Source organism: Sinocyclocheilus grahami, unplaced genomic scaffold (assembly GCF_001515645.1).
Source record: "Sinocyclocheilus grahami isolate Dianchi unplaced genomic scaffold, SAMN03320097.WGS_v1.1 scaffold1435.1, whole genome shotgun sequence".
Classification (NCBI taxonomy): Eukaryota; Metazoa; Chordata; class Actinopteri; order Cypriniformes; family Cyprinidae; genus Sinocyclocheilus; species Sinocyclocheilus grahami.
In genome coordinates this window covers 9,951-19,945 of record NW_015506614.1, presented here as the reverse complement: position 1 = coordinate 19,945, position 9,995 = coordinate 9,951, and positions in this window count along the sequence as shown.

Genomic DNA, 9,995 nt, shown 5'->3' with positions numbered 1-9,995 from the left:
CTTAATGATACTATAATCACACCGAATCGAAGCAAAAAATTTGGACCGACATGAGAGTAAATGACGACAAAAGGTTAATTTTTTTAGTTTACAAAAAAACCCCCAAAAATATTAAGACATTTGGACCAACATGAGAGTAAATGATAAAACATTCATTTTTAGTTTACGCAAAAATGGAAATTATTTCTAAGTCATTTGGACCGACATGAGAGCGAGTAAATGATGACTAAACTTCAGGGATGTAACGATTAACCGCGAGCCGGTTGAAAATCGATTAACATATGTGACGATTCAAATCGGTTGAGATGCCAAACAAATCGCGATTCATTTAGGGGTAGGAGTTTATATGAATGCATGTCTGAGGGGAACTTACTGTCTTTAGAAAAGTTTAGATGGTATTTTTTCTCTTCATCTTGCCTCTGTATAATGCATATTAAAGTTCATAAGTGCAGCGCTGCTTTGTTTACAGCAGAAACCAGGAACCTCTTTATGCGCCGCCTGCTGGCAGAGAGTGCATCTGCGTCTCATTCAGCTCGTCTGCTGTTTCGGTTTCATGCAGATATTTTTATGTATAGTTTCACAAAACTGAAGTCAAACCATTCTGTTTTTGCTTCATATTTCAAAACTATACAATCTAATTTAGATTAAAAACTGCTCGTGTTGCATGTGTGCAGCATCTTTGTTTGAATCATGATTAAAACACAGTGGTTGCCTCTGATTTTAAATGTTAAGAGCACAGACAAAGCCTTATTTTGTTCATATAAAGAGATTTATTTTATTTGTGTTACTTATTTATTTGATTTGGGGCTTGTTTTAAAATTTAAATTTAGTTTTGTTATTTACATTTACTAAATTATTATAGTGTTATATTTCAATTTGACAAAGAAATGTGCAGCATTTTGTCCAAGCAATAATAAAAGAACACATTTAATTTATAATTTGCCTTAAATCTCATTTTGTTGTGAGTTCGTGAGTTGAGTGAATCGTTACATCCCTACTAAACTTGCATTTTAGTTTATGCAAAAATGAATTATTTACAAGTCATTCTACTGACATGACAGCGTTTATTGTTAGTTTACACAACAATGAAAATTGTAAGTCATTTGGTCGGATGTGAGAGTGAGTAAACGATGACTAAATATTAATTTTCTGTTATGCAAAAATGACAACAAGTCATTTGGACTGACGTGAGTGTTGAGGTGTTCAGGTGTGTGTTCATTACCTGTGGAGACGTGGGTGTGGAGCCGCTGCGACCTCCTGACATGATCTCTTCTGTGATGTCCCGACCTCCCTGATTAGGGTCTCTGATCCTGATCTACAGAGAAACATTCAACACACGCAACAGAAGGAATGAGAACATGGCTGAGAGAGAGAGAGAGAGAGACATTAACATGCAGCACATGAAAAGACTAAAGCACGAATAAGTCACGATATAAACAGAAAAACAACAACAGCGAGTGATTTAACCCAAGAAGCATTTCTCAGTGCTGTGAGAGACTAAATATGCTACGAATGTCTCTGACACACACACACACACGCACGCACGTACGCACGCAGTGCAGCACCTTATAAAGAAGCAAATGCACAACAGCCTGGAAACTTTCCTCGCACAAACTCAAATCTGACTGTTTGCCCGACTTATCTGCACTTTACGCAAGGAATTATACATCGACTCACCAGCTCTCCGAGTCAAACACACACACACACACACACACACGCATGAGGCAGCACATTCCCTACCTTCCTCCCCTCGGATGGAGAGGTTGAGTTCTGCTAGGCCCGGCTCATCCTGGGGCTGGAGTTTAAACTCAGCCTAACTCAGACACACTAAAGAGGGCAGCACATTCACACACTGCCTGGGCCGAAGTGGGCCTCAAACTCCCTCTCACAGGAGAGGAGGTGTGAGAGTGAGAGAGAGAGAGAGAGAGAGAGAGAGAGAGAGAGAGAGAGTTTGGCCTTGTGAAATGAGTGCACAGGAATGTGGAACGCCCACCACACTGAACAGAGAGAGAGAGAGAGAGAGACGGGGTGGAGACTAAGAGCCACGTGGAGCGACAGAACTGAACCGGATGACTCTACAGAGAGACTGACTAAGAGTTTGGGACTTTTTATCAAGCATAAAAGTAACCGTAAAGACAAAAAATACGATGCATCACCGTTTCCATGAAAATATAAACTGTGTTCAACATTGATAATAATCAGAAATGTTTCTTGAGCAGCAGATCAGCATATTATACTGATTTCTGAAGATCATGTGACACTGAAGACTGGAGTAATGATGCTGAAAATACAGCTGCGCATCACAGAAATACATTACAGTTTAACAGAGATTCACATAGAAAACAGCTGTTTTACATTCTAATAATATTTCATTCCTTTTACTGTGTTTTTAATCAAATAAATGCAGCTTTGGTGAGCAGAAGAGACTTGCTACTAATTTTTCTACTATATTACTAGCAAAAAAAATAAAAATACCATAAAAATAAAATAGAAATAAAAACAAAATTCTCTTATACAGCATTTATTTTTATTAACTCCAAATACAGCTCATCGTAAAATGAACGTTTGAATGAGCAATTCTAATTTTGTATCAAAATTGTATCTAATTTTGTATAAATTCTAATATTGTTCAGATGAAGTAATTTATCTAATATTTCGATTTTATTTCAGATTTATTTAAACTAACAAAAATCTTTTTAATAGTTTTAGTTTTAGGTAATAATAACCCTGGTTGCAGTCAGTGTTGGGTCAGTTACGCATAAAAGTAATTCATTACTAGTTACTAATTACATCTTCAACAGTGTAATTAGATTACTGTACTAATTACTCTCTCTAGAAAGTACTGAATTACTAATTATTTTCCACATCAACCTCAACCAGTTGAACAATACAAGAACAGACCTGAAACCACACGTTTAATTCTTTAAAATAAATCATATAAAATTGCATAAATTATTTTTGAATTGACCAAATAATTAAAACGGAGAAGGTTTTCATTTGACCCTCTAACTCTATAGCACTCTCTATTCTAATTCTAAGAAAGAAAGAAAAAAAACTCGACCCTCTGACACTCTCTATTCTATTTCTATTCTTACTACTTGTTTTCTTTTTATTTATTATAAAAAAGACCCTCTAACACTAGCACTCTCTATTCTTTTGACTTGTTTTATTTTTACTAAAAAAGGGGAAAAAAGAAAAGAAAAAAAACCCTCTAACACGTGCACTCTATTCTATTTCTATTCTAACTACTTGTTTTATTTTTATTTTATTTATTATAAAAATGACCTTCTAACACTAGCATTTCTATTCTATTTCTATTCTTTTGACTTGTTTTATTTTGATTAAAAACAGAAAAAAGACCTAAGACTCACACTCTATTTTATTTCTATTTTTACTACTTGTTTTCTTTATATTTATTGTAAAAATGACCCTCTAACACTAGCATTTTCTATTCTATTTCTATCCTTACTACTTTCTTCTTTTTATTTATTATAAAAAATGACCTTCTAACACTAGCATTTTCTATTCTATTTCTATTCTTTTGACTCGTTTTATTTTTATTTAAAAAAATGAAAGAAAAAACCCTCTAACACTTGCACTCTCTATTCTATTTCTATTATTTTTACTTGTTTTATTTTTATTAACAAAGGAAAGAAAAAAAACCCTCTAACACGTGCACTCTATTCTATTTCTAGTCTAACTACTTGTTTTATTTTTATTTTATTTATTATAAAAATGACCTTCTAACACTAGCATTTTCTATTCTATTTCTATTCTTTTGACTTGTTTTATTTTGATTAAAAACAGAAAAAAGACCTAAGACTCACACTCTATTTTATTTCTATTTTTACTACTTGTTTTCTTTATATTTATTGTAAAAATGACTATCTAACACTAGCATTTTCTATTCTATTTCTATTCTTATTACTGGTTTTCTTTTTATTTATTATAAAAAATGACCTTCTAACACTAGCATTTTCTATTCCATTTCTATTCTTTTGACTCGTTTTATTTTTATTTTAAAAAAATGAAAGAAAAAACCCTCTAACATTTGCACTCTATTCTATTTCTATTCTTACTACTTGTTTTTTTAAATGACCCTCTAACACTAGCGTTCCCTATTCTTTTTCTATTCCCTATTTTTTCTATTCTATCTACTATTATATAAACCCTTGCTCCGTGTACTGCGTTAGGCTAACCGAGACTCTTTTATTGGTCTGACTGCTTCTATTGTCCTCATCTGGATAAAAGCGTCTGCTAAATGACTAAATGTAAATGTTTCATTAAAAACATTAGTTGTTACACTTTGATGTTAAATCCACTATATGTTTTATAGTCTATACTGCATTTAATGCAGTTACATCAGAGGCAACTGTAATTAAATGACATAAAAATGTCGAGTAATCCCTTACTTTAATATTTCAATGCAAAAGTAGTTAAATTGCAGTGATTAATGCATTGCACCCAACCCTGGTTTCAGTTTTCTCTCTCTCTCCGTTTCTATTCCTCTGAAGTGAAACCTCAGTGAGGCCCGAGAGCGAGACTCGAGGACTCGGTGTCCACCGGTCCAGCTGTGAGCTCCCAGAAAGCCTGATAACAGCACAAACCCACGCTCAACACGTCACACACTCAACTACTCAAAGTTGCTGGTCATAAGTATAGAAATAATGTAGCTTAAATGTCTCGATTACTTCATTTGCAGAGCTTTATGGGAGTGGACGTCACTGCAGATCTATCACATTATAAACATTTACAACGTGTCTGTAGTAAAATGATTTATTCAAGCATACACTGGATAATGACGACGACTGTTTACGTAAACGTTTAAGGAATATGTAATCGGTCAATGAGTTTGGCACTCCAAAACGATTTTGGTAGAAATCGAAATTTCACAATTTCTGGTTGCTGATATTTCTGTGCATCACTAGGATGAACCAAACCAAAATACACTAAAATGCATCCAAAACACAAGAAACAAGCATCCAAACACTGCCACAGAAAACACATTATGCCAAAAAGGGAAAGCAAAAACATTCAGGCGAAGAAAGAAAGAACAAAAAAGACAAATTACATAAAAGAAAGAAATTTAATTAATTAAATATTAGAATGAAAAAGAAAATAAGAAAGAATGCAAAAATTGATAAATTTAATAAAAGAAAGAGTAAATGTAGAAAGAAAAAATATAAAAATATAAATATTACAAAGAAAGAAATACAACAACAATTTTAAATTAAAGAAATGAAAAAATTAATTAAATATAAAGAAAGAAAAATAAATAAAAGAAAAATAAAGAAAGTAAAAATAAAGAAAGCAAGAACAAAAAAAGACAAATTAAAAGAAAGAAATTAAATATAGAAATAAGAAATAAAAAATATAAATATTACAAAGAAAGAAATACAACAAAAATGAAAAATTAAAGAAATGAAATAAAATTGATTAAATATAAAGAAAGAAAATAAATAAATAAAAGAAAGAACAAAAAATACAAATTAAATAAAAGAAAGAAATTAAATATAGAAAGAAAAAGAAAATAAGAAAACAAATTAAAAATTAAAGAAATTAAATAAAATTAATTAAATATAAGAAAAACTAAATAAATAAAAGAAAAATAAAGGAAGAAAGAAAAAGAAAGATAAATAAAGTAAAAAGAAAATCACAAATAAAAATATACAAAGAAGGAAAATTAGAAAGAAACAGGAAACAAATCTTTGCAAACGGTTCAGAAACAGGAACGATGTTTATAATAAACCTGCATTTGTTGCATATCCGTGTCTTAAATGAACTCAGCACGGTGCCCAGTCATTTAAAAGCCTGGATTTGTTCAATTTGAGGCAATTAAAGCGGCATGAAATTAACAAATTAATCTGGATAGATGACATACGGCTCACTAGAGCACATAACTCTTCATTCAGAAATAAACCGCTGATAAAAAAAGTCAAAACAGCTTAATTTCTGGAACGGTGAGAGATGCAAATCAAATGTACATTAGATAAAGAGATATTATAAAGAAAACGCATTCACACAAAGGCCACAGAAAGCACTGAGGCTTCAGACGCACGGATGCTTTACCTGCTTGCGTTCCCGTCTGGGCGGAGCTTGCGGAGGAGGAGGGGGCGGGGCCTGTTGCTGCTGGGGGGCGGGGTTTAAGATGACAGTCGCCGGGGCAACAGGGGGCGTGAACTGGGGCTGGGTGGGGTAATAAGCCCCAGCTGGAACCATAAACAGTACAAATGCCTCAGACTCTCTCAAAACGACAAACTGTGCAATCAGTAATCACTCAATTCACAGCTGAAATAACAAAATAAAATAATATAAACGATGAAAAACAGAATTAATAAAACTACTCGCACTACTTTAACTGTTGCACTTGTGTGTATGGGTTAAGCGAAAATGTGATTTGATTTGCAAATGAAAAATTAATTATTTAATAAAAATAATTCAACAAATAAATCCTACAATAGTATAAACAGTGAGTAAATACTGACCATTTTTATTTTGCGTGAACTAATTTTTTTGTGAATTTATTCCATTTTAATCTATCGTATTTTATGATATATTATTTTTATTAACATTACTGTCATATTACTACTTTAAAAAAATGTCACTGTATTATGCAAAACAAAGTCAAAAGTAGTACTTTATTTCAATTTATTAGATTTTTTCATTTTATTTATTGTGCACATTTATGCCATTTTAATCTATTGTGTTTTATATTATTGATTATAACGTTATTAACATCTCTGTCATGTTACTATAAAGCTGTGCAACTGTATTTTGTTTGTGTGTGCAAGACAAAAATGTCAAAAGTTGTACTTTACTATTTAAAATGATTTTGTTTTATTTTATTTAAAATATAACAAAAAGATAATTAAATATGTGAAATAAAAAAACAAACAAAGAAATGTAAAGTAAAATAAATAAATAAATAAAACTACTCAAAGTTGCTGGTCATAAGTATAGAAATAATGTAGCTTAAATGTCTCGATTACTTCATTTGCAGAGCTTTATGGGAGTGGACGTCACTGCAGATCTATCACATTATAAACATTTACAACGTGTCTGTAGTAAAATGATTTATTCAAGCATACACTGGATAATGACGACGACTGTTTACGTAAACGTTTAAGGAATATGTAATCGGTCAATGAGTTTGGCACTCCAAAACGATTTTGGTAGAAATCGAAATTTCACAATTTCTGGTTGCTGATATTTCTGTGCATCACTAGGATGAACCAAACCAAAATACACTAAAATGCATCCAAAACACAAGAAACAAGCATCCAAACACTGCCACAGAAAACACATTATGCCAAAAAGGGAAAGCAAAAACATTCAGGCGAAGAAAGAAAGAACAAAAAAGACAAATTACATAAAAGAAAGAAATTTAATTAATTAAATATTAGAATGAAAAAGAAAATAAGAAAGAATGCAAAAATTGATAAATTTAATAAAAGAAAGAGAGTAAATGTAGAAAGAAAAATAAGTAAAAGAAAAATAAAAGAAAGAAATTAAATATAGAAATAAAAAATATAAAAATATAAATATTACAAAGAAAGAAATACAACAACAATTTTAAATTAAAGAAATGAAAAAATTAATTAAATATAAAGAAAGAAAAATAAATAAAAGAAAAATAAAGAAAGTAAAAATAAAGAAAGCAAGAACAAAAAAAGACAAATTAAAAGAAAGAAATTAAATATAGAAATAAGAAATAAAAAATATAAATATTACAAAGAAAGAAATACAACAAAAATGAAAAATTAAAGAAATGAAATAAAATTGATTAAATATAAAGAAAGAAAATAAATAAATAAAAGAAAGAACAAAAAATACAAATTAAATAAAAGAAAGAAATTAAATATAGAAAGAAAAAGAAAATAAGAAAACAAATTAAAAATTAAAGAAATTAAATAAAATTAATTAAATATAAGAAAAACTAAATAAATAAAAGAAAAATAAAGGAAGAAAGAAAAAGAAAGATAAATAAAGTAAAAAGAAAATCACAAATAAAAATATACAAAGAAGGAAAATTAGAAAGAAACAGGAAACAAATCTTTGCAAACGGTTCAGAAACAGGAACGATGTTTATAATAAACCTGCATTTGTTGCATATCCGTGTCTTAAATGAACTCAGCACGGTGCCCAGTCATTTAAAAGCCTGGATTTGTTCAATTTGAGGCAATTAAAGCGGCATGAAATTAACAAATTAATCTGGATAGATGACATACGGCTCACTAGAGCACATAACTCTTCATTCAGAAATAAACCGCTGATAAAAAAAGTCAAAACAGCTTAATTTCTGGAACGGTGAGAGATGCAAATCAAATGTACATTAGATAAAGAGATATTATAAAGAAAACGCATTCACACAAAGGCCACAGAAAGCACTGAGGCTTCAGACGCACGGATGCTTTACCTGCTTGCGTTCCCGTCTGGGCGGAGCTTGCGGAGGAGGAGGGGGCGGGGCCTGTTGCTGCTGGGGGGCGGGGTTTAAGATGACAGTCGCCGGGGCAACAGGGGGCGTGAACTGGGGCTGGGTGGGGTAATAAGCCCCAGCTGGAACCATAAACAGTACAAATGCCTCAGACTCTCTCAAAACGACAAACTGTGCAATCAGTAATCACTCAATTCACAGCTGAAATAACAAAATAAAATAATATAAACGATGAAAAACAGAATTAATAAAACTACTCGCACTACTTTAACTGTTGCACTTGTGTGTATGGGTTAAGCGAAAATGTGATTTGATTTGCAAATGAAAAATTAATTATTTAATAAAAATAATTCAACAAATAAATCCTACAATAGTATAAACAGTGAGTAAATACTGACCATTTTTATTTTGCGTGAACTAATTTTTTTGTGAATTTATTCCATTTTAATCTATCGTATTTTATGATATATTATTATTTTTATTAACATTACTGTCATATTACTACTTTAAAAAAATGTCACTGTATTATGCAAAACAAAGTCAAAAGTAGTACTTTATTTCAATTTATTAGATTTTTTCATTTTATATATTGTGCACATTTATGCCATTTTAATCTATTGTGTTTTATATTATTGATTATAACGTTATTAACATCTCTGTCATGTTACTATAAAGCTGTGCAACTGTATTTTGTTTGTGTGTGCAAGACAAAAATGTCAAAAGTTGTACTTTACTATTTAAAATGATTTTGTTTTATTTTATTTAAAATATAACAAAAAGATAATTAAATATGTGAAATAAAAAAACAAACAAAGAAATGTAAAGTAAAATAAATAAATAAATAAAAAAATAAATAAAAAAATAAAAATTCAATAAATAGAAATAAAATAAAACAAAAAGCGGAAAAAAGTCAAATAAATAAAATTAGACGAAAGAAAGAAGAAAAGTTAAAAAAAATGACAAAATAAAATTAATTCAATAAAATTAGATGAAAGAAAGTAAGAAAGAAGTAAATAAAAATGAACAAATAAAGTAATTTAAATAAAAATACAATTAAATAGAGGAGAGAAATAAAGAAAAAAGAAAGAAAGTTAAAGTTAAGAATAAATTAAAATTAACAAATAAAGAAAATTAAAGAACGAAATAAAGAACAAAAAGAGAAACAACTACCACTGTAGTTCCTCCTCTCTCAGATCTTCATCAAATTAAACGGGACTGTACCTTTAAGACTTCCATATTTAAATGAGCTCTGACTACTGAATAAGTGAGTGATGCATGAATGTGGGCGGCCGTATGCTAATGTGCTCACGGTCGTGATGTCATAACCATGACGTTTTCGGAAAACTGGGTCGGATACCATGACAACCACTAGTCCCCCCCCCCCCCTCCCTCCCCCCACAACTGTTTCAAAAGTCGACAACAAAATCACCCAAATATTTAATGAGGGAAAATCCTCGTCAATTTCACTAAACAGTAAATTAATCAGTTGATCCACAGTGAAGATTCCCACTTCACGAAGTCTCACACACGCGCACACACACACACACACACACACACTCTC